Here is a 23,615-nt window from a genome sequence, read left to right as displayed (position 1 = left end):
TTGACCACACTCTGATGGTGGGTGTGGCTGCCTGAGAGGTGCGTGCAATACTTAAGGCTCAAGGATCCTGGGGGATGCCAGGCATGATGGTGTTCACCTGCAGTCCCAGCTATTGGGGAAGCTGAAGCGGGAGGCTCTCTTGAGCCCAGGAGCTGGAGACCAGCCTGAGCAACACAGCAAAACCCTGTCTTGAAGAAAATAAATAAAATAAAATTTCAATCGCCAGGCGCGGTGGTGCATGCCTGTAATCCCAGCTACTCTGGAGGCTGAGACGGGAGGATAGCTTGAGCCCAGGAGGTGGAGGTTGCAGTGAGCCATGATCAGGCCACTGCACTGCAGCCTGGACAACAGAGTGAGATCTTGTCTCTAAAAAAATTAAAATAAAGGATCTTGGGGAAGATGTTGAGGAGTGGTGGAGAGAGAAGTGAGGGTGCACTGATTGTCCCCAGTTGCAGTGTCAGAAGGCTGCTCTGTGGCATACTTGTCTTAAGTCTAAGAATTTCAGTGTGTTTGGCTGGGAGATATTGTGAGCCACTTGGAATGCCAGCATCCAAGGACGGAGGTGGGGAAATCGCTAGACGTGGACAAAATCAGCCTTGGGTAGTGTTTGCAGTACTTTTAGAAATCCCAAGGCAATTCGGTTTAGGATAATCTTTACATGGAGTTCTTTGGTCTTTCAGTGCCTTGCTTTGACACTTTTGCCATATAACCCCAAATGTCTTTTTGAGAGCAGACGTTTTAAGGCAATGCTTATAATGTGGCAATACTTAAGTGTATTTAGTGAAATAAAAGCCAAGGGTCTTTATTGTTTATTGTAGAAGTCAAACTTCGTTGCTATTTGAGCCTTAGATGTTAAGTGTAAGGCTTTTGGGTTTATGTACTTTGTTGAAACCTTCCATTTATTTTTTAAAAATTGTTAATGAAAATTTTCAAACATACAGAAAACTTTAAAGAATGAACAGTAACACTGGTATACTCACCAAGTAGGTTCAAACTTTGTTAACATTTTGCTATATTTTCTTTCTATAGCTATGTGTGCATGTGCTTTTGCTTCTTTGCTTTTTGCTGAAACGTTCACAGGTAAATTTCAGACTTTGTGACACTTCACCACCAATTCCATTCTTCTCCAAAGAAAAAAATATGATTTCAATATAGAATAAAAAAGTATACTTTTTGGTATATAATTACAAATGCAAGCTGGTCAAATAATTTAGTAGTTTACTTAATTTATTAAGTATCCAAATGAAATGATTTGCTACTGTAGTCTTTTCCTCTTGCCTCATCTCCACCTACCCATAGGATATTAGATCAGAGGAGATTACACACATTTGCAAGAATGTTCTTTACATACACCTGGATGGTTGTTGCTACAATCTGCCAGGAATAATAACTCTCATCTCTCTGAGAGCCTGAAGCAAAGGCAGAGACCCTTGCCTGCTGTGTTTTTCAATATATCTGTGTTTTTTAATATACTCTGCAAATACTAAGGGGTTAGGAGTGGTTAGGGTTTAGATTTGGGGAAAATGGGTTTTATATAATGAGCTACTATGTAGTTCTCTATTTAACTTTACTTGTGTCTACTTAACTAGTTCTTTAGGTACTCCCAGATATCTGTATTATTAACTCCTTATTTCCAGAAGAAATTAGAAGGTAGACTTGAGAATATGTTTTTCATCTTATTGGATTCAACTAATTATACCACTTATTGCAAGCTGTCTGTAGTTTACTTTTTCCCTAGGTATCATGACTTATGTATAGCATTAGCACATTAGGCCAACAAGAAATATGATGTCAGAGTTGGAAAGAATGCTTTTTGGCTTTCTGGCTTATGCTAGTCATTCCAGTTATCTCCACTTATCCCTAGACACTTAGTTATGTTTTTTTTTTTTAATGTATCACTACTTTTCTATAGTTCTAAGGCAACATTCCAACAAAGAATAAGGATATAGTAAATAAGACTGTGCATTTCAGGTAAAAAAAATATGCAAATGGCATTTATTAAACTAAAAAGCTTCTGCACAGTAAAAGAAGTAATTAACAGAGTAGAGGTACCACTAGATATGTATGGCACTAATTCGATATTCAAACAAGTGAAGGAAATTTTGAGCTAAATGATACATATATTTCTGTTTATCTCTAGTTTACTAATTACAAAAGAACACTAATTATAGCATAATAGCAAAGGTTATTGAGCACGTCGTCTGTGTCAGGGACAGTACTCAGAGGATGGGTTCAAATCCCAGCTCTGGACATTTCCCAAGTGAGTGACTTTGAGCAGGGTATTTAACATCTCCGTGACTTAATAACACCACCTGTAAAATGACAGTAATAGCACATCAACGTGTGTATAGGGTTGTTAAGAGGATTAAATATGTTAACATAAACAAATCACTTAGATCGTTGCCTAGAACACAGTAAGAACCAGGTAAGTGTGAGCTACCATTAGTATCATCTCAGTTAATCTCCACAACAGCTCCATGAGGTAGGTATTATTATTACTCCATTTTACAGATGAGAAAATTGAAGCACAAGAGAACAAACTCACCAGGTTAGCTAGCTAGCAAATGACAAGCAATGCCGTAATGCAGATGCCAGCAGTCTGGCTCCAGGGTCCCTGCCTTCATAAATTTAGGACATCAAACCCATCATTTGTGCCTATTTTTACCTGGCTGACGCTCAATAAGGAACATAACATTTGCAAGAAGTGCATCAGTGTAACTAAAATTTTAAAGTAAATACTACCTTGGTTGGTGCTCCGGTAGGTAACACTCACCAAAGGAACACAGAAATGACTACTGAAGCTGAGAAAGCGCTGAAGCAAGTCATGGAAATCTCAGATGTGAGACACCACAGGAGTCCAATTCTAACAGATGTCATAGCTGGGCTAATACATACCATGATTAAAATCATTGTAAGTCTCTCACATAATAACGGATCCCAGGCCAAAATTCATCACAGGGTGTCTGGCCACGAGAAGGGTGAGGTCTGCAGAACCCTGCAAGAGGCAGCTTGAGGAGGAGACATCTTGGTTAATGTCAGGGAGAGTCTGTGGGGGTGAAATTCCTTGACAGTTTTTTCAGAGTCAATTGGTCAACCCATCATCCTGTAGCTGGTTTCCTATCTGCCCTCTCAGGAACAGGAGAAAGGAGAGAATTATCTTTCTGGCACAGCGGGCAAAGTGAGTGGGCGTACTTTCAAGGGCCTATGAAAATGGTTTGATTTATTTTATTAAATGGGTCTGATGACAATGGTGGTTATGCAAAAATTGGATAAATTATCCCAATATTCAGGAAACCAACTCATTTCAAGGAACAATTTAATTTTTTTAATTTACTTTTATTTCTTTTCTTTTCCTTTTTTTTTTTTTTTAAGCAGGGTTTCACTGAGTCGCCCAGGCTGGAGTGCAGTGGTGTGATCATAGCTCACTGTAGCCTCCAATGCCTGGCATCAAGCGATCCCCCAGCCTCAGCATCCTGAGTAGCTTGGATGACAGACGCATGCCACCACATTCAGCTATTTTTATTTTTTATATTTTTAGAGATGGGGGTCTTTCTATGTTGTTCAGGTTGCTCTCGAACTCCTGGGCTCAAAGGATCCTCCTGCAAAAGCGTCAGGAGTAACTAGGATTACAGGTCCGCACCACCGGGCCCAGAATCGTTTGGGGGCACAATTTTTTTTTTTTTTTTTTTTTTTTTTTTTGAGGTACAGGTTCTCACTCTGTCGCCCAGGCTGGAGTGCAGTGGCTTGAGTGAAGTGGCGCTATCATAGCTCACTGAACACAGATTCATCGTTTTGAGGCACATTTCTTGAAGGGAGAAACGTGGAGCTCCCAATCTGCCCTGGCTCTTTTTTATTTGACATTTTATCATTAAGGAGCAAAAGGTCAGAATGATCGTTCTAGGCAAAGAGTAGGAAAGGAGAAGCAGGAGGAGGACGAGGAGGGTGGGTAACAGAAGGGGATGAGGAGCAAGGGAAGGTGGGAACTAACCCAAGTCCACAGTGCCCACCCAGCACATGGAGCACTCGCGCTTCTGCAGCGAGCCTGAAACCTAAGGCGTGGGAGCGGAGCATAGTTAGCAGACATTGCACGCTCCGCAGTCTCATCTAGAGCCTATGGAAGGGACACTTGCAGTGTAAGCCTTCTTAGATGCACTAAACACCAGGCAGGGTTCTATACCTGTACACTGACGTGGAGTACCTGGAGCTTTTGCAAGGGGCGTGTTAGGTTTCTTGCAGCTTGCATCTGAGCATCCATAGTGCCCTGAAAATCGCAGCCCCAAACTCCCGCTTCCGCAGACCCCTTGGAGAGTGTGGCGCCCTCAACTTTCTGGATGTTGCTGCAGAAACCTAGCATGCAGTCTTCGACCTCTTCATTTCATCTTAATTACGGTCCTATTAGCGGACTTTGGGTGGGAACAGAACAGAACTGGAGAGGCTCATCCATTAGTCACCAGCTACCCAGTGGGGAGAGTGGTGCCGGGAGCCCACACCGCTAGGTGCACTGACTTCAGCTTGCCTCGGCTCTCTCCTGGGGAAGCATTATTCTGGCCTGCCTGCCTGCCTGGATGGCTGGACAGAGACGTGTTGCGCAAACTTTCTCCAAGGGCTCCGGAGCTAGATTGGGTCTCGCTCCTCCGCCCCTCCCCCTGCCCCAAATAGGCTCCCACCAGACCGCTCAGCCTTTTCCTGCTGGCAGTCACCCCGCCCAGGGTGGGAGTGGTCAAGGAAACCGCAAAATATAGCGCGGTTCCCCACACCTGCCCGCCACCTCCCCGCGCCTGACCAGGAGCGCGCCCCTGACTTTAAGGCCACGCCCCGGCCGAGAGCGCGTGCCAGCAAGGCTCTCGCGCTCGCTCTCTCTCTCTCTCTCTGTCTCTCTCTCTCTCTGTCTCTCTGTCTCTCTCTCTCTCTCTCTCTCTCTCTCTCTCCCTCTCCTCTCTCTCTCTCTCTGTCACACACACACACACACAGCCACCGGAGGCGACCTGAGCAGCAGCCCACTCCCTGTCCCCTGCAGGCGTCCGACCCGAAGTCCACGCGCCGGAACTCGGACCAGGAGCCAGAGGACCCCAGCGCAGAATCCGCGGAGACGCACGGCTTCGTCGACCGCGCTCCCAGGTGGCGTTCCAGCCCAGATCCGGCCACGAAGACACCGGCGACCTCGGCCTGGGTTTCCTGTTCCATGAGCTCCAGAAAGAAGACGGTCAATGCCTGTCTGGGGACCCGAACCGGTGATTTGGTGAACTCTTGGAAAGCAACTTTCCCGGAGAGAGGAGCGTGAACCCGAAGCTACTGCGCTGTCTCTCTCAGCCACGGGTCTAGGCTGCCCTGTGTCTGGGCCAAACGCCCTGATCTCTCTCTCTCTCTCCAGCTCTCTCCTCCGACCTCTCTTTCCCTTTCCTCCTTTCCAGATGCGAAGGATATAGAGACTTCAGTGACTGAAGCTGGAGGAGACGATGAGAAGAAAATACGGACCAAACCCGAGCAGGGAGCAGGAGCAGGAAAAGAAAGTCACGTGTACGCGGGAGCTGCGGACCCCATGATCCACGAGAACCAGAAGGGCGGTGGTGGCCACCAGGAGCCCTGGCAGCAGCAGCCTGAGGAGTTGGCCCAGGACTCCTCCGCTGAGGATCCGCAACCCCAAGATCAGGAGCGTCTATTCAGCCCCAGCGCGTTCGGCGGGTTGCACCTGAAGGAGCTAGACAGCATTTTCTGACCTTCTCAATATCCGGACATGTTCGCTTGGTAAGCAGCTTGCTCTGGAGATGCCCAGTTCCCAGGACGCTAGGGCTCTTCTAGGGCCGCCTTTGGCTCTGCCCCAGTCGCCTTCCCTCTCCTCCAAAGTCAAAAGTTATGTAGGGGGCTCAAGGCCCCTGGCTATGTAGGGGTCCCAAGGCCACAAGGCCCAAGGCCACAAGGCTAAGTATGGGGCTCAAGGCCGCTCTTGAGCTGTGGGGCGGGGGCGATGCCTACTGGGCATTAAGGTATTTTTCACACAGTGTATCAACGAATCAAACTGGGAAACTTTGGCCAGACTCCTGTTTTTGTAAATGTTTTATTGGAATCGCGATTGACATCAGCGTGAGGAAAGTGAGTCCTACAGGATTGGATCTTGCCTTTATTGAAAATTTTGACAATTTGGTTATTGTGGATTTTTTTTTCATCGGTCGTGATTTTTAAAATATTTGCATTAAAAATTATTAATCTTCGGGCTGGTGGGTGGCTCACGCCTGTAATCTCAGTGCTCTGGGACTCCAAGTCAGGAGGATCACTTGAGTCCAGGCGTTCAAAACCAGCCTGAGCAATATAGTGAGACTCCATCTCCACAAAATATTTTGTAAAATTAGTGGTGCGTATTAGCAGGCACCTGTAGTCCAAGCTACTCTGAAGCATCGCTTCAGCCCAGGAGTTCGAGGTTTCAGTGAACTGTGATCATGCCACTGCCCTCCACTATGTGCCACGGAGCTAGACCCTATCTCTAAAATTAGATACATAGATAGATTAGATAGATGATAGACACATAGATAGATACATAGACAGAGATATCTTGAATCGTGAGTGTTTTAGTGCTCTCTTAAATTCTGCACACAGGTGGGGCATGATGGCTCATGCCTGTAATCCCGACACTTAGGGAGGCCGAGGCAGGCGGATCATGAGGTCAGGAGTTCAAGACCAGCCTGGCCAATATAGTGAAACCCCATCTCTACTAAAAATACAAAAAAATTAGCTGGGCGTGGTGGCGGGTGCCTATAATCCCAGCTACTCAGGAGGCTGTGGCAGGAGAATCACTTTAACCCGGGAGGCGGAAGTTGCAGTGAGCCGAGATTGTGCCACTGCACTCCAGCCAGGGTGACAGTGCCAGACTCTGTCCAAAAAAAAAAAAAAAGTCTGCACACAAAGGACAATCATTCCTACCTAATGCAATCCTGGGGCTAGGTATCACAGAAAAATGTGCTGGAGCGGTTACGAGGATAGATAATTTCAAACCGGTATGAAATGTTCATAGGTGTATTTCACTTCATCCACAATTCCAAATAATGAACTTTTGTGGTTTTTTTTCCCAGAAAGCAACTGGCAATATGCATGGATGTGAGTGAAGCCGAAGTGGAAGCCAGTAAGCTTGATGAAAGCAATTGGTCAGAGTAGCCACTCTGAAACCTGCCTCAGACCTTGGATACTTTGTCCTACACATTCTCCAATTGGCCTATATGTGTTGCCTTTTTATGTTTGCAAAGTGAGTTTTGAATTTTAGGGGGTGAAAAGTAGGATATGTAAACATTAGCTTGTGGAAATTTCCCATTAACAGAGGGAATATGCTTTCTAATGGAAAAATAAAATTAAACAGAACTGAACTGCTACTGCTATTTCCTATACAAAATTAAGATAAAGTTCAATTCCTTCTAACAATGGTAACCTTTGGAGAACACTTCTGTATGGAGTTATGTTGTGACTGAGTGTGACTTAAGAACTATGCAAATTAATGCACCAAGGAGCCAGGATGTGAGAAGTTTCAATTGTATTTAAAATATTTAAACCAGGCTACCTTCTTAGCTAAATGACTGAATTTATAAATATTCAGGCATTGGGGTAAGGGAGTAAGTTACACAGAGAGAGAAGACACTAAATGAGTAATTAATGTATGTTTAGTTTCACTGAGACTGATGGGGAGGACATAACTTAAAAGTACTCTTGGCTGGTGGTCCTGCTGTTGTTTTTAAGTGTCTGATGAGGCCATGCAGAACGTGGCAGCACTTAATTTAAATTTTCTGGAATACTTTGATTTGTAAGCGTGAATGCACTGCTAATATACTTGCAGTACAGTGGGGGTGTGGGGGGGCAGGTTTTCAAACTAGAAATTTGCCTAAAAATTGGAATAAACAAGAAAAATTTTGAATAAGGTTCCACTCACCTTAGAAAGCTGAAAAGGTTAAAAAAAGAATTGCATACACTCAAATATATACCTGGAAGATACGGCACAAATTGAGCTTTGTGAGGGAATATTCTCTTGAGGAATTTCTAACAACTAAGGAGTTTTTGGTATTACTGGTTTTTTTGCTTTGTTTTGTTTTGTTTTGTTTTTTTGTTTTTGAGATGGAGTCTCGCTCTGTCACCCAGGCTGTAGTGCAGTGGCGCAATCTGGGCTCACTGCAAGCTCCACCTTCCGGGTTCCTGCCATTCTCCTGCCTCAGCCTCCCGAGTAGCTGGGACTACAGGCGCCCATCACCACGCCTAGCTAATTTTTTGTATTTTTAGTAGAGATGGGGTTTCACCGTGTTATCCAGGATGGTCTCGATCTCCTGACATCATGATCCACCCGCCTCGTCCTCCCAAAGTGCTGGGATTACAGGTGTGAGCCACCGTGCCCGGCCTGTTACTGTTTTAAACTGGTAGGTTTTATGAAATTTTTTGGTGGGGTAGGGCACACTCAATTTAGACCCGAATGTAACCTATGCTAATTTGAAATAGTTTTTCATTTTCCCAGGCAGTGATGATGAATTTGTAGGTCATGGGATCAAAAAGTCACTAAGATAACTTAAGTTTTATTAAGAGTATTTTTTCAAAACAAGAAGAAAACCCAGGATGAGGTTATGAGCCTCGCTCTGCAGTTTGTGTGAGTGCAGTGATGGAAAGGAGCTGCAGAACTAGTGCTGGTGACTTTTAGTGAATTTAGACCTAGTTTGGCCAAATTTTCCTTAACTCTGCAGGCTAAAATATCAAGGCAATATCCAGGGCATCAGGACTATTCCGTCCCAGCTAGACAAGCCACAAACTCTCTGGGCCCCCCATGACCAAGCTTTTTTTTTCCGACCATCCTTTTCAGTTTCAAGATTTTTCAGAGGATGAAGTCTGGGCCCAGTGGCTCACGCCTGTAATTCCAACACTTTGGGAGGCAGAGGCCGGTGGATCACTTAAGGCCAGGAATTCGAGACCAGCCTGGCCAACATGGTGAAACCTCATGGTAAAAATACAAAAATTAGCCAGACGTGCTGGGATACCACTGTAGCCCCAGCTACTACAAAGGCTGAGGCAGGAGGATCGCCTGGACCTGAGAGGTGAGCCAAGATTGTGCCACTGCATTCCAGTCTGGGTAACAGAGCAAGACCCTGTCTCAAAAAAAAAAAAGTTTTCAGAGGATGAATGACCCCTTAGACATCCTTGAGGAAACCTGATTAAAAATCCAACCTGCTCCTATTGATGTAGTCACCTCAGACTGAAGATGGCCTTTTCAAATGGGGGGCCTTCCCACCCTATAACTCTAAATGGGGCCCACCATGTACCTTGCTCAACTATCACCACTACCAGGGTGACTCTATTCCTAATGAAGAGGGAGTAGAGGCAGCTAGACACCCCAATGGTCCACTGTCAGGATACTGACATTTCTTCATCCTATTACCAAGCATAGCGTTAACAGCAGATACTTAGTGCAGTTTGTTCACTAGACTCATATCCAGGAGCTGGAAAAACCCTTAAAGAATATTAAAAATGGGAGGAGAGAGAAACAAAGCAATAAGCATAGTCCAAAACAGAACGGAAGGCAAGGGGGTACAGCATTAAGTTTCCTAAAATATTTTACCAATAAGAACTGGCCTCCAATGTAAATTAGAGTTTCTGACCTCTATCATTTTTCTTTTCTTTGAAAAACATTTAACATTTATTGCAAGGCAGTTATACTGGTGACAATTTCTCTCAATTTTGTTTCTCTGAAAAAGTCTTTATTTCTCCTTTTCTCGAAGGGTAACTTCACCGGATGAAGAAATCTAGGTTGTTGGTGTTTTTCTTTGAACACCTCTTCTTGCTCTTCGATAGGTAAGCCATTGTTTTCACCGCCTTTCAAGAGTTTCTCTTTGTGTTTGATTTTCTATAGTTTGAATATAATAAGTTTAAATGTAGATTTCTTGGTATTTATCCCGTTTGATGTTCTTTGACCTTCTGGGATCTGTGGTTTGGTCTCTGCCATTAACTTTGGAAAATTCTCTGCCATTATTCCATCAATTATTCCTTCAATTTTTTCTCTCTTCTCCCATTATGCATAGGTTACACCTTTGTAATTGTCCACAGTTCCTTGATATTCTGTTTGGTTTTTGTTTCATTATTTTTTTCTCTTTGCTTTTCAGTTTAGAAAATTTATATTGTCCTATTGGGAAGTTTTATTTTCATCTCTTCTCATCTCTCCTCTTTTCTTTCTTTCGTTTATTTATTTATTTATATATATATTTTTTTGAGACAGGGTCTCAGTCTGTCACCCAGGCTGGAGTGCAGTGGCATGATCATAGCTCACTGAAGCCTCCAACCCTGGGGCTCATGCAATCCTCCTGCCTCAGGCACCACGTCTGGATAATTTTTTTTCAGAGATGAGGTCTTGCTATGTTGCCCAGGCTGGTCTCACACTTGCCTCAAGCAATTCTCCCATTTTGGCCCCCTAAAGTGCTGGACTTACAGGTGTGAGCCACCATGTCCAGCCCATATTGGGAAGTTTCTATTGTCATATCTTCTAGTTTACTGATTCTTTGCTGTCTTCTCTAGTCTGTTGATGAGCCCTTCAAGACATTCTTCATTTCTATTACTATGTTTGTGATAGCTAGCATTTATTTTTTTATTTTTTTCTTAGAGTTTTTATCTTTCTATACATTACTCATCTGTTTTTGCATGTTGTCTACTTTTTCCAATAGAGTCCTTAGCGTAATTATCATAGTTATTGTGAATTCCCAGTCTAATCATTCTAAAATCTCTGCTGTATTTTAGTTGGGTTCTGATGCTTGCTTTGTCTCTTCATAATGTGATCTTTTTTCAGATAGGGTCTCACTCTGTTGCCCAAGCTGGAGTGCCACGGCACAATCATGGCTCACTGCAGCCTCAACCTTCAGTACTCAAGCAATCCTCCCACCTCAGTCCCCTAGTAAGTAGGACTACAGGCACACGCCACCATGCTGGCTACTTTTTCTTATTTTTTGTAGAGACGGGGTCTCTCTATGTTGCCCAGGCTGATCTAGAACTTCTGGGCTCAAGTGATCCCCTCACCTTGGCCTCTGAAGTGCTGGGATTACAGGTATGGGCCACTGTACTTGGTCCCAGAATGTGTTTTTTGACTTTTAGCAGTCTTATACGTTTTTGTTGAAAATCATACCTGATGTACTGGGTAGAAAGAACTGAGGTAGGCTGGGTGTGGTGGCTCATGCCTGTAATCCCAGCACTTTGGAAGGCTGAGTCAGAGGATCACTTGAGGCCAGGAATTCGAGACCAGCCTAGGCAATAATACAGTGAGACTCTGTCACTACAAAAAAAGGAAAAAGGAAAAAAAAAAAACTCAGGTAGATAGTACTTTTGTGTGAGGTTTTATGGTTCTCTGGCTAGGAAGATTAGGCTGTTTACTGTTGGCTGTAACTTTAGGTGTCAGAAGTTAAAGTTTCTTGAAGGGTCCTTGTGTTGGTAGGGTCCTTTGTTGTCTTTGAGTTTTTCTAGAGGCTCCTTCTTACATATAATGTGAGGCTTGCAGTCTTTTCAGCTGTAATTCACCTATAATCTGCAGTTATTATACAGGATTCTTACTGATGTGGTGGTAAGGTTGGGAGGAGGGCAAGCATTCTATCATCCCATGATTAGATCTCAGTTGTTCACTGAGCCTGTGTCCCTGGGCTGTGACCTTTACAAGTGCTTCTCAGCGTCCCCACCCATCCTTTTGGGTTAGATGGCAGACTAGATGGGGCTGGAGTTGAGTACTTCCTTTCCCCGTGGTTGGTCAGTCTGGGGAAACCCAAGTTGGTTAGGCTCTGATAAAATAGTTTCTTCCCAGAGTAGTCCTTGGTTAAGGAAAACAGAGAGCTCTGGGCATATTTCAAAATGATTGCTTTTCTTGTCCACCTGCTGGAAGCAGGAAGGGATTCCCATGCCCTCCCTTCCCAGTGACAACTTGGTGGGGCTTCTGGAGGTAAAACTCATGAAAATGTGCAGTCCCCTTAAGGCTGCCACCACCCTTGGAGTTTTAACTCTCTAGATAGTCCATGCTGAGCTTCTAGAAATTCAACAATGACAGTTGAAAGTTTTCCTACTCATATTGGCTCCAACTGTGGGTTTCTGCTGGTGGGCTTCTACTCCTGGTAAACTGTAATTCTCTGTATCTGCCTATCTATTCTAAGACAACAGGGAATAAATGGATGAATAAATGAATAGCAAAAATGACAGTTTGTAGCAATGAAAAAGGAATCCATCTGATTGGTCCAGGTAAAAGAACAAACGAGAAATATTTGGTCCATACCCAATGGTTTAATCTGCTTAATTTTTATCCAGAACTAACCCCCTATCTTGGTTTGCTGAATTAAAGATTCAGCTTAACATATCACTATGCAATATCTCTGGATCATAATCCACCTCGGGGAAGGACAGATTTGGTTATGGATACCTCAGAAGTCCAAGTCTCTATGCTAAACAAACAGCGGAAGAACCAAGTTAACACCTTTCAAAATTTTTCTGACTCCCTGTTGGAATTGCAGTTTTGATGTGGTGAGTAGGCGCATAGAATTAATTGGACATTCTTGGAAATATCTTCTGATCAAATGAAGAAATAGGACAATCCTGGATGTTTCCTGGGGTGTTGGGCTTAGGGACCTGCGCCAGGGCCAGTCACATTGTGAGATGCCCCTCCCAGTCCTGACTTTCACTCCTTCTTAATCAATGTTTCAATCCTGGTAAGCCCCTTAAGATGACCAACTGAGTTAAAAGGCAGGTAGGTGAGAGAGAAAAAGAGAAAAGACAGGCCCTACTGCTTGACCTTGTGATGGGGGCTGTGGAAGGAGACATTAGAAATCCATTTGTATATGAACCTGAGTTCTGTTTTCCTTTCTCCTATAAAACCCAGTTGACCACAACCATCTTTTTGTGCCCCACTGGCTAACACTGAGTGGATGCCCTACTCCCAGCTCCCCGTTACCACACAGCTCCCTAAAAGTGAACAACAGCTCTGGGCTCTGTCATTCCCATGGATTCCTCTCTCCACTAGGTTTCCACAGCCTTCTTCTCCACTTCTGATTTTAAAACATCTTTTGTTTCATCTTTTTGCCCCTCGTTCAAAAATGAAATGGACAGAGATTCTTCCTTGCCTTCTGCCCTGCCTCTATTTTTTTTTTTTTTCTTAAACCAAAATTCTTGGGCCTATCAGAGGAAAAAGTCACGCTCCAAACCTGCATTTCTCATAGTGGCTCTAATTTAGTCTGGGTGTTGTGCTTGGGATGAGTCTAGGTAAATCAGTTATGGTGTCTATGCCTGAATGTCACCACTTCAATCTCTCGTGTCCCTTGATTGTAAAATCAAGAGTGTGTGTACGAGGTATCTTTTGTATTCCCAGAATCTAAAACACTGGCATGTAAATGTTAGGAATTCACACATTCACCTTAAGATCTACCCTTCATCTGGAAGTCGTGGCTCATGCCTGTAATTCCAGCACTTTGGGAGGCTGAGGTAGGAGTATTGTTCGAGGCCAGGAGTTAGAGACCAGCCTGGGTAACAAAGCGAAACCCATGCTCTACAAAAAAAAATAATTTTAAAAAGATCTACCAGCCGGGTGCGGTGGCTCATGCCTGTAATCCCAGCACTTTGGGAGGCCGAGGTGGGCAGATCACGAGGTCAGGAGATCGAGACCATCCTGGCTAACACGGTGAAACCTCGGTCTCACCGAAAATACAAAAAATTAGCTGGGCGAGGTGGCGGGCGCCTGTAGTCCCAGCTACTCGAGAGGCTGAGGCAGGAGAATGGCGTGAACCCGGGAGGCGGAGCTTGCAGTGAGCCGAGATCATGCCACTGCACTCCAGCCTGGGCCACAGAGCGAGACTCCGTCTCAAAAAAAAAAAAAAAAAGATCTACCCTTTGTATGGGGGGATCCAGCCCATTGGTGTGTAGTTGAAAATTAAATTTTGTTTATACCACTGAAGTGAGGGTCCCTGTCCCATAGTTCTGTGCTGATATCTGAGAAGGAGCAAGTGTGATATTTATTGAGGCAAACCATAAGTTACATATTTCAAAACAAATACCAATTGCATTGCATCATGAGAGTTTCCAAGCTGTTAGCCTGCTTTCCTAAAAACGTTAATTTAACACAAGCACAGAACTGGCTTTTGCTCACGGGTTGTACTGTTGGTTGGCTGACTTGGCTTTGCAAAAATATTGGGGGAAATGAGGGCTGTTGCAGAGGAAGCATACTTGGCCATTTGTGAAGAGGGTACAAAGTGCATCAACCTCTCAAGGCCAGAAAGCGTGGACACAAGGATACCGAATACCTTCAAGGGAGGTTGATTAATTTTCCTAAAGGTAAAATGACCCAGTGCTTCTGCTTGGGTGGGATCCTTGAGTTTTCAACCCTTCTGAAGCAGGAAAATAAGGTCTGGAGGCAGAAAACCTAAGGCCATTCCACGCTTACTTCCTAGAACTAAATTGAAACAAAAACCCTAACTTTCCATGCCTAAATAACAAAAGGACCAGAGGCTACACCCTTTGCAAAACCCACTTTTTCTGCAGGGCCGATGGGAAATTGAAAGTACCTGTGACTGGTACTTTTTGCAACCATTTGGACCTTTGCGTAGGAGTGTAACTTTGTAACTTCACCTCAGCCTCTGATTGATTGCTGTCTGCAACCAATCAAACTGATTGTGGGCCAAGTCTTACTTTGCACAGAAGTGCAACTTTGTAACTTCACATTCACCTCTGATTGGCTGTGAACCTTGTAACTTTATTTCAGCCTCTGATTGGTTGTGACAAGCAACCAATCAGAATGATTGCAGGCTACCACTTCATTTACATGAGATGGACACCAAGTGGCCAGTGGGAAACCTCTAGGGGGTACTTGGACCTGAGAAGATTCTGTATCTGGGGCCTTGAATGCTGAAGCTACTGGACTCCTCCCGAGACTGGTTCATAATTTTTCAGCTGAAACTAACATCTACAAAGACCATCTATCTTGGGTGAACCTATTTTCTTGTAGCCAGCGTTAAATATTGGCTCAGTCTAAGGCCTCTCAGGAAGAGATAATATTCAGCCATAAAAAAGAATGAAATAATGCCATGTGCAGCAACATGGATGGAACTGCAGGTCATTACCTTAAGGGAAGTAAACCAGGCACAAAAAGAGAAGTATCACATGTTCTCACTTATATGTGGGAGCTTAAAAATGTGGACACATGGAGGCAGAGAGGGCAAAAATAGATAACATAGAATAGAAAGAGCAGAGGGAGGGGGGATGATGAAGAGAAGTGGGTGGAAGGGTGCAAACATACAGTAAGATAGAAGGAATAAATTCAATGTTTGATAGCAGAGTAGGATGAGTATACTTAACAAAAATGTACTTGGATGATGGATACCCTAATACCCTGACTTGACACTATTCATTGAATTCATGCAACTAAATTCCTCATGTATCCCATAAGTTTGTACAAATACAAATGTCTCACATCTGTAATCCAAGTTACTCAGGAGGCTGAGGCAGGAGGATTGCTTGGGCCCAGGAATTCAAGACCAGCTTGGGTAACATAGTGAAACCCTGTCTCTAGAAAAGAAACACAATTTTTTTGTTTGTTTTTGAGACAGAGTCTCGCTCCGTTGCCCAGGCTGGAGGGCAATGGCACAATCATGGCTCACTGCAACCTCCACCTCCCAGGTTCGAGCAATTCTCCTGTCTCAGCCTCCCGAGTAACTGGGATTACAGGCACCCAATACCATGCCCAACTAATTTTTATATTTTTAGTAGAGACAGGGTTTCACCATGTTGGCCAGGCTAGTCTCAAACTCCTAACCTCAGGTGACCCGCCCACCTCGGCCTCCTAAAGTGCTGGGATTACAGGCATAAGTTGCCATGCCCAGCCAGAAAAACAAGTTTTTAAGACTGTGCATTTCAATTTCGACGTCAAATGCATGTCCTAATTATCTTTAGTTACCTCTTGTAACCTCATTAAAGAGGTGTATTAGTCCATTTTCATGCTGCAGGTGAAGACATACCTGAGACTGGGAAGAAAAAGAGATTTAATTGGACTTACAGTTCCACGTGTTTGGGGAGGCCTCAGAATCATGGTGGGAGGCAAAAGGCACTTCTTACATGGCAGCCGCAAGAGAAAATGAGGAAGATGCAAAAGCAGAATCCCCTGATAAAGCCACCAGATCTCATGAGACTTATTCACTACCACGAGAACAGTATGGGGGAAACCGCCCCCATGATTCAAATTATCTCCCACCGGGTACCTCCCACAACATGTGGGTATTATGGGAGTACAATTCAAGATGAGATTTGGGTGGGGACACAGAGCCAAACCACATCAATACGTATCACCAGTTATCTATAGTATTAGCTCATTATTATAACAAGAAATCAGAAGTTAGAGTGGTAAATCCTGATTTTTCAGATTCATACCTTCAAGTTATTTTCTAATTATTTCTACTTTACTTAAATTTGCTATTGACCTACATACCACTTGATGTCTATAGTACAAATTGATTTTATCAATGAAATATAAGAATTTTGTCTTGTTGAAAATTGCTTTCTAGGTTCCAGGCTTCTCTGTTTTCCAGTTATCTCTCATTATCTCCAGTTCAGTAGTTACCTATGTGCCCCTTGTTATATAGAACTAACTCATTATGCTAACAAGAAATAAGAAGTTGGTTATAGGAAGAAGATGTTCTCCACTCTCTGGCTTTATCTGTTATTGACATGTTACAGGTGTGATGTTATTAAGTCACACAGATGTTATGTAACCTGCTCAAAGTCACCCACTGGGGAAATGTCCAGAGCTGGGATTTGTTTAACTATTTTCATGTGTGCAACCACTTATCTACAGGACTAACTGATTCCAACGATAAACAAAAATGCAGTGTTGAGGAGAATGGTTAACTTTCTGAGTTCAGCCACTTTTCTTCAGCATCCTGGTTTAAACTTGTTATTCTAGATATCCTCACTTATCCCTCGGTTACTAATGAGGGAGGTACCAGTAGATATCTGTGGCACTAATTCGATATTCAAACAAGTGAAAGAAATTTTGAGATGAATGATACTTTTATTTCTGCTTATTTCTAGTTAACTAATTACAAAAGAATAATAATTATAGCATAATTGCAAATGTCATTGGGCACATCCTCTCTGTTAGGAATAATACTCAGAGGATGGGTTCAAATCTCAGCTTTGGACATTTCCCAAGTGAGTGAATTTGAGCAGGATACTTAACACCTTGGTGACTCAATAACACCACCTGTAAAATGACATATAATAGCACATCAATGTGTATATAGGTTTGTTAAGAGGATTACATGTGTTCATATAAACAAATCATTTAGATCATTGCCTAGAACACAGTAAGAACCAGGTAAGTGTGAGCTACCATTGGTATCATCTCAATTAATCTCCACAACAGCTCCATGAGGTAGATATTATTATCACCTCATTTTACACATGAGAAAATTGAAGCACAGAGAGAAAAGGCAACTCATCAGGTGAGCTAGCTAGCAAATGTCAAGCAATGCCATCATGCAGATGCCAGCAGTCTGGCTCCAGGGTCCCTGCCCTCATAAATCTAGGACATCAAAACCCATCATTTGTGCCTATGCTTATTGGGATGAGGCTCAATTCAGTACGTAGCATTTACAAGAAGTGAATCAATTTAACTAAAAATTTTAAAGTAAATACTACTTTGATTGGTGCTCCGGTAGGTAACACTCACCAAAGGGACACAGAAATGACTACTGAAATTTAGAAAGCACTGAAGCAAGTCATGGAAATCTCAGCTGTGAGACACCACACAACTCCAATTCTGACAGATGTCCGAGTTGGGCTAATACACACCATGATTAAAACCATTGTAGGTCTCTCACATAGTAACTGATCCCAGGCGAAAATTCATCAAAGTGTGTCTGGCCATGAGAAGGGTGAGGTCTGCCGGACCCTGCAAGATCCAGCCTGAGGAGGAGACGTCTTGGTTAATGTCAGGGACAGTCTGTGGGTGAAATTCCTTGACAGCTTTTTCAGAGTGAATTGGTCAACCAACCATTCTGTAGCTGGCTTCCTATCTACCATCCAGGAATGGGAGACAGGAGAGATTTATCTGTCAGGCAGAGTGGGCAAAGTGAGTGGGGGTCCCAGTTCTTTTTAGGGGCCTATGAAAATTGTTTAATTTATTAAATAGGCTTGATGACAGTGGTGGTTCTGAAGGCCAAAATTGGCTAAATAATCCCAATATTCAGGAAACCAACTCATTCCAAGGCCTGATTCTTATTTTTTATTTTGTTTTATGTTTTACAGCTAGGGTCTCAGTCTGTAGTTCAGGATGGAGTGCAGTGGTGTGATCATAGTGAGGCAGGAGAATAGGGTCTGGAAGCAGTGAACCTAATGCCGTTTCAGGCTGACATCCTAGAACTAAATTGAAAGGAAAGCCCTAACTTCCCACGCCTAAGTAACAAAAGCACCTGTGGCTACTCCCTTTGCAAACCCCCACCTTATCTGCTGGGCAGACGGGAAATTAAAAGTACCTCTGATTGGTTGCTTTTTGGAACCAATCAGACCTTTGCAGAGGAATGGAACTTTGTGACTTCACTTCAGCCTCTGATTGGTTGCTTTCCACAACCATTTAGACTGATTGCCAGTCATCACTTCATTTACCTAAGGTGAACACCTAGTAGCCAATGGGAAACTTCTAGGGGGTATTTGGACCCGAGAAGATTCTGTATCGGGGCCCTTGAGTGGCTGCTCAGGCCTGCTCCCACCCTGTGGAGTGAACTTTCGTTTTCCATAAATCTCTGCTTTTGTTGCTTCATTGTTTCCTTGCGAGTTTTGTCCAATTCTTTGTTCAAAACGCCAACAAACTGAACAGCCTCCGCTGGTAAAAATAGCTCACTACAGTCTCCAACGCTTAGGTTCAAGCGATTTTCCCGCTTCAGCTAGGTGAGTAGCTTAGACTTCAGGTGCGTGCCACCACGTCCCGCTATTTTTGTTTTTTATTTTTTTAGAGATGGGGGTCTTGCTGTGTTACTCAGGCTGGTCTCAAACTCCTGGGCTAAAGCGATCCTCCCGCATCAGCCTCCTGGAGTAGCTAGGATTACAGGCACGCACCACCGGGCCCAGCATCATCCCGAGGAACCATTTTCTTTTTTAAGGTACAGGGTCTCTCTTTTTCTCCCAGGCTGGAGTGCAGTGGCAGGATTGCAGTGGGGCGACCATAGATCACTGTAACCCACAGCCTTCATCGTTCTGAGGCACACTTCTTGAAGGGAGAAACATAGAGCTCCCAATCTACCCTGCCTCTTTTTTATTTGACATTTATCAGTAGGGAGCAAGAGGTCTGAAAGATAATTCTAGACAAAGAGTAGGAAAGGGAAAGCAGGAGGAGGACGAGGAGGGTGGGTAAGAGAAGGTGATGACGAGCAAGGGAAGGCGGGAACTAAGCCAAGTCCACAGCGCCCGCCCAGCACACGAAACACTCCCGCTTCTGCAGAGGGCCTGCAACCTGAGGCTCTGGAGCAGAATATAGCTTAGCAGACATTTCATGCTCCTCAGTCGCGTCTAGAGCCAAAGGAAGATTCACTTGCAGTGTAACCCTTCTTAGATGCACTAAACACCGAACAGGGTTCTACGCTTGTACTCTGAGGTGGAGTAATTAGTTAGCAAGGGGCGTGTTAGGTTTCTTGCAGCTTGCATTTGAGCATCCGGAGCTCTCTGCCAAACCCAGGCCCAAACTCAGGGTTCCCCAGACCCCCTTGGAGAGCCTTGCGTGCTCAATTTTCTGGACGTTGCTGCAAAAACCTAGCATGCAGCCTCCGACCTCATCATTTCATCTTAATTACGGTCCGATTCGAGGACTTTGAGTGCGAACGGAACACAACCAGAGAGTCTCATGCATTAGTCACCAACTAGTCAGAGGGCAGCGTGGTGCCAGGAACCCACGCCGCAAGGTGCACTGCCTTCAGCTTGCAGCGCCTTCGCCCTGGAGAAGCATTCTGCAAGCCCGCGTGCCTGGAGGGCTGGACAGAGACATGTTCTGTTAACTTTCTCTATTGGGTCTAGCTCCTCCGCCCCTTCCCCTGCCCCAATCTGTTGGCGCCAGGCAGCTTGGCCCCTTCCTCCTGGCAGTCACCCCACCCGGGTTGGGAGTGGTCAACCAAGCCGCAAACTGGAGCGCGGGTTCCCTGCACGCCCGACCCCCTCCCCGCGCCCTGACCAGGAGCTCGCCCCTGACTTTACCGCCACCTTCCTGCCGTGAGCGCGTGCCAGCAGGACCTTCCGTCCGACACACACACACACACACACACACACACACACCCCGCCAGCGGAGGCGACCAGGGCAGCAGCCGGCTCCCCGCCACGTGCAGGCGTTGGACCCGAAGTCCACGCGCCGGAACTCGAACCAGGAGCTAGAGGACCCCAGCGCAGAATTCGCGGAGGCGCAGGGCTTCATCCACCGCGCTCTCAGATCGCGTCCCAGCCCAGATCTAGCCACGAAGACACCGGCTACCTCTGCCTGGGCTTCGTGTTCCATGAGCTCCAGGAAGGCGACGGTCAGTGCCTGGCTGGGGACCCGGACCGGTGATTTGTTCAACTCTAGGAAAGGAACTTTCCCGGAGAGAGGCGCGTGGGCGGGAAGCTGCTGTGCCACCTTTCTCAGGCCGCGAGTCTAGGCTGCCCTGTGCGCCTTTCTCTCTCTCTCTCTCTCTCTCTCTCTCTCTCTCTCTCTCTCTCTCTCTCTCTCCCCCCCCTCCCTCCCTTCCTTTCCCTCTCCTCCTTTCCAGATGCGAAGGCTATAGGGCTATAGGGCCTTCGGTGATTGAAGTGGGAGGAGAGGATAAGAAGAAGAGTCCGAACCCGAGCAGGGAGCAGAAGCAGAAGAAAGTCACGTCTGCGCGGGAGCTGCGGACCCCATGTTCGACGAGAACCAGAAGGGCGGCGGTGGATACCAGGAGCCCTGGCAGCAGCAGCCTGAGGAGTCCGCGCAGGACTCTTCCTCCTCGGAGCTGCAGCCAGAAGATCAGCAGCATCTCTTCTCCCCCAGTGCATTCAGTGGGTTGCGCCTGAAGGAGCTAGACAGCATTTTCCGATGCTCTCAGTATCCCGACGTGTTTGCTAGGTAAGCGGCTTGCTCTAGAGGTGCGCAATTATCCAGGACGCTAGGGCTCTTCCCGGGACGCCTTTGGCCCTGCCCCAGTCTCGCTCCCTCCCCTCCAGAGTCAAAAGCTACATATGGGGCTCAAGGCCACTGGAGTAGGTCACTCTTGAGCTGTGGGGTGGGGGCGATGCCTACTGGGCATTAAGGTATTTTTTCACGCATTATAGAAACGAATCAAGCCAGGAAACTTTGGCCAGACTCCTGTTTTGGAAATGTTTTGTTGGAATTGCGATTGACATCAGGGTGAGGAGAGTGAGTCCTACACGGTTGGATCTTGCCTTTATTGAACATTTTAACAATTTGGTTACTGTGGATTTTTTTCATTGGTCTTGATTTTTAAAATAATGCCTTAACATTTGTTAATCTTCGGGCTGGTTCGGTGGCTCATGCCTGTAATCCTAGCACTCTGGGAGGCCGAGGCGGGAGGATCATTTGAGTCCAGGCGTTCAAGACCAGCCTGAGCAATATAATGATACTCTGTTGCTACGTAAAAATTTAAAAAATTAGGGCGGGCGCGGTGGCTCAAGCCTGTAATCCCAGCACTTTGGGAGGCCGAGGCGGGCGGATCACAAGGTCAGGAGATCGAGACCATCCTGGCTAACACGGTGAAACCCCGTCTCTACTAAAAATATTTTTAAAAATTAGCCAGGCGTGGTGGCGGGCGCCTGTAGTCCCAGCCGCTCGGGAGGCTGAGGCAGGAGAATGGCGTGAACCTGGGAGGCGGAGCTTACAGTGAGCTGAGATAGCGCCACTGCACTCCAGCCTGGGCGACAGAGCAAGACTCCGTCTCAAAAAATTAATTAATTAATTAATTAAAAATTTAAAAAATTAGACCGGCATGGTGGCACACACCTGTAGTCTCAGCTACTCCGTAGGATCGCTGAACATAACCAAGTTATGTTCTTAGCTCAGTGAGTGAGTTTATAAATATTCGGGCATTGGGTTAAGGGACTAAGTCACACACACAGACAACACACTATATGAGTAATTAAGTACGTTTAGTTTCACTGAGACTGATGGGGAGGAGATAGCTTAAAAGTCCAAGTGCCTGATGGTCCTGCTATTTTTTCGAAGTGTCTGATGAAGACATGTAGAAAGTGGCTACCTGAAATTGTAATTTTCTGGAATACTTCGATGTGTCAGCCTGAAAACACTGCTAATATACGCACATTACAGTGGGGGTCGGGGGGAGACAGGTTTGCAAACTGGAAGTTTGCCTAAAAATTGGAACAAACAAGAACAATTTTGAATAAGGTTCCAGTCACCTAAGAAGGGTGAAAAGGTTAAAGAAGAATGGCATACACTTACATATATACCTTGAAGAAATGGCACAAATTGAACTTTATGAGTGAATATTCTCTTGAGGAATTTCTAACAACTAAGGAATTATATTTTGATGGGACTGTCTAAAGAGGTGGGTTTTATGAAATTTGTTTGGTGATGGGGAGCACGCTCAATTTAAACCAGATTCTTACCTGTGCTTATTTGAAATACGTTTTCATTTTCCCAGGCAGTGATGATTAATTTGTAAGTCATGGGATCAAAAGATTTCTAAGATTACTTAAGTTTTATTAAGAGAGAATTTTCCAAAACGAAAACAAAATCCAGGATGAGGTTATGAGCCTCGCTCTGCAGTTTGTGTGAGGGCAGTGATGGAAAGGAGCTGCAGAGCTGGTGCGGGTGACTTTTAGTGAATTTAGAACTAGTTTGGCCCTTTTTTTCAGACAGAATAGGGACCCATCAATGTTAATAGGGACATCCATGCCCAACTCTGGACTCTAGGGGAAGCTTCCTAAGCGGCTACTCAGTATTTATGGGAAGGCAACAGCTAAGCATTGATTCGACATGCTCCAAATTCTGTCCACCGCCCTCCCTTTTTGTGGGGGACACAGGGGAATAGGAGTCATTCTGGCCCAAAGGTCCTGCTGCTTCAGAAGAATCATGAGATGAGAATCCACCAAAGCCAGAATGAAGCTGTTCTCCCTTTTCTCCCCCATCCCCAGCCCAGAAGGCATATTATTGCACCTTCCCCAATTCAAAACGGACAATCACACTGTCCAATGTATTTTGTTGCTCTCTTCATCCTTAAGAGATCTCGAATTCCTGCTAATTAAAAATAGAAAGGGCATCTTTGGGGTTATTGGCACTGGAATCAAGGAGATGGTCCCCTGAGCAGTAATCTAGACTCATCATTCACTGGAATAGGCAGTCATTTGATCATGGTGTCTTCTTCCTGTGCAACTACCAGAGTAGAAAACAACAAAAACAAAAATGGGAGGGTGAAGGAAGCCAGGCCCATTTTTTAAGAAACATTAAGTTCTTCTCAATACAGCCTTTGCTTATGAGCAATCTCTAGCAATGCAAGACTTCTCGTTGGCTATTAAAAGTGGTTAATTGTGAGCACCAAGGCTGCACTATGAAGTGATTACTAAGATAAGTGCCACAGTTCCATCAGAATTTCCTCTCGCAGGGGTTAAATCAAAGTACAGTTTCACAG

This window comes from Pan paniscus, chromosome X, assembly GCF_029289425.2.
Source record: "Pan paniscus chromosome X, NHGRI_mPanPan1-v2.0_pri, whole genome shotgun sequence".
Lineage (NCBI taxonomy): Eukaryota > Metazoa > Chordata > Mammalia > Primates > Hominidae > Pan > Pan paniscus.
Note: the sequence above shows the minus strand (reverse complement) of the source record.